The following is a 2,717-nucleotide window of genomic DNA, read 5'->3' on the forward strand; positions in this document are numbered from 1 at the left end:
AGAGTACATTTCCATTCTAACAGTTTACAATACAGGCAAAACATCAACAATAAAGATCAAAATTCATTCCTCTCAGAAGCACAACATAAAACTTACAGAACAGGCTAATAATACAGTCTGGTGGATTTTCACATTCAGGATTTTGAGTTGATACTGGAGCTCTTTTTTTTGTTGTTGTTGTTTGTTTTTTTTTTTAAGAGCATGAAGCACACTGAGGTCTTCTTTGCTTGCACACAATGCTGGAAACGATTACTGTCCTAGCTGTGCAGTTTCATTGTTCTGCTGTGTTCAGTGGAAATCCCTCTGAAATCACCTGGTCCCTGAAGAGAACAGCTGTAGCCTGCAGTAATATACTTTTCAATTCTTTACATCCTGCTTATCCTCTACTATGAGCTTAGAATCAGTCCTAAGATGCAACATAAAACTGAGTTACATCATAACACTTCAAACCTAAGTATCTGAAAATGTCAATGCAGACTTAGATTGTTTGTGGTAACCAAAGTCACTACAGCAAGGTTTCCTCAGAAAATGAAGATAGCATGTTTATGTCTGAGTACTCCACCCAGCAATTGTTAAATGCCAGAGGCCTAGATACCAAGTTTCTACAATTTTGTCCAGTATACCTGTGGGTAAAAGAAAGAAACTATACTCATGGACTTACACAAGGAAAGACTATCTGATCTCTTTATTCATTATCAGAAAATCTACCCAGAGAAGACTAAAAAGCAAACTTCATTAAATTATTATTTTGTGCACAGAATAAGTATTTTAAGGTGTGATTATGATAAATTATTAGGTGAATATTTATTAGATGACTAATGAATAGGTGCACTTCATTGGTATAAAACAGACTTGCTCTATAGAAAATACAGCCACTGAAAACAACTGAAAGAAAAAATACTCAGCGTGTCTGAGAATTACATTAGTGATGGCCAAGCTGGTTAACAGAAGATTTAGTTTAGTATCTTACAGGCTCACTTCAACTGCACCTAATTATCTCTCCTTCCCTGAGAGCTTACTGATCAAGGTATGTTAAAGGAAACTATGAAATAACCCATAATTTCTAAGTATGTCTAAAAAGATGAACAGAGGTAGGCAGCAGGAACAGTTGAATCAACACAGTTGAGGAGACAATCACACCAGGCAAAGGAAAGCTATATAAGGTATATTTAACAGGCAGCTAGAAACCTCAGCCACAGCTTGAAGAGCATTATAATTGCCTTTGAGAGCACCAGAAAAGACAGAACTGTCATTTCCATGTGTCTCCTGGCATGCAGGGGCAGGAGGGTAGGTTTGCAGGTGTCATGTCCTATTGTGGCTCTTTGAAATCACCTATTAAAGAATTCCTTTTACTTATAGCATTACAAGATTAAATAACATTCTGCTATGGATAGCCTGCATCAAACACTTTCCATTAAGCCTTTCCACTCCACTTGCATGGTCAGGGACAGCAAATGGCAAAACTAGCATGTTTTGTGATCCATGACCTTGAGGATTGCTGACCAGCTCCTCCATTACTCTGCAGGAGCAGACTGCAGATATCAGCTCCCCAGCATTGCTGTGGGCTTAACTGGTGCATCAGCCAAAGCGGCAATCATGACACTCCAGTGTTTACATTAAGCATTCAATTAGAAGAGGCATGAAGCCTGAATTCCTCCCCACTTTGACTTCAAGTCTTGAAATGCTTGATTTGCCTTCTTCACAAACACTTCAGAACAATGTCCCCAGGTTCGCATCAAGATTGGCCAGAACACTGGGTTTGTTTGGGTAAAGGCTAAAACACTTCACTGCAACTCAGACTCTGGCTTGTTCACATATAGCTTATAGCACATTCTGCTGAAAGCCTGTGAAAAACTATTTTCTGCTGAGACTGAAATTGTTTTGTAGCAGTACATGAGATGCAGAATCTTTGCTTCATAGAAGTGTGGTCTGCATCACACCCTTTCCATACAGAAATTAAGCTGGCCCTTCCACACTCTCTTATTCTGTAGAGCGATGCCATGTGCAGGACATTATGGTGCTGGCTGATGGAAACTCATGGAATATGCTGAGCTGGAAGGGACCCATCAGGATCATTGAAGTCCAACTCATAGCTCTGAACAGGATAGTCCCATGAATCACACCACGTGCCTGAAAGCATTGTTCAAATGCCTCTTGAACACTGTCAGGCTGGTGCTGTGACCACTTCCCTGGGGAGCCTGTTCCAGTGCCCAACCACCCTGTGTGAAGAACATTTTCCTGGTAATAATGTGAACTTCTCATAACTCAGGTGCATACTGTTACCTCAAATCCTGTCACTAGTTACCCGAGTGAAGAGATAGGGACCTGCCCCTCTTTTTCCCCTCACCAGGATGTTGAAAACTACAATGATGTCTCCCCTCAGTCTCCTCCAAGACTTGGACCGACCAAGTGACCTCAGCCGGTCATCATACATCTTCTCACCCAGACCCTTCACCATCTTCGTGGCTCTCCTTTGGACGCTAATAGTCAATGGGTTTTATGTGGGAAAACCCCTCAGAGAAGCAGGAAGGACGTCCTCACTCCAGAGGGCCACTCGGGCCCCTTCCCTGGCCGCGTTCCCTCCGAGGGGCCGCAGGGCGGGCGGTATCGCGGGCGGGACTGAGGCTCCAGAGCCCGCCCTGACCGCCCCGTGGCGCCAGAGGCGGAGTCGGGCTGTCCTGTCAGGGGAGCGGGCGGGCTGAGGCAGGTGCCTCACT

Source organism: Ammospiza caudacuta, chromosome Z (genome assembly GCF_027887145.1).
Source record: "Ammospiza caudacuta isolate bAmmCau1 chromosome Z, bAmmCau1.pri, whole genome shotgun sequence".
Taxonomy (NCBI): domain Eukaryota; kingdom Metazoa; phylum Chordata; class Aves; order Passeriformes; family Passerellidae; genus Ammospiza; species Ammospiza caudacuta.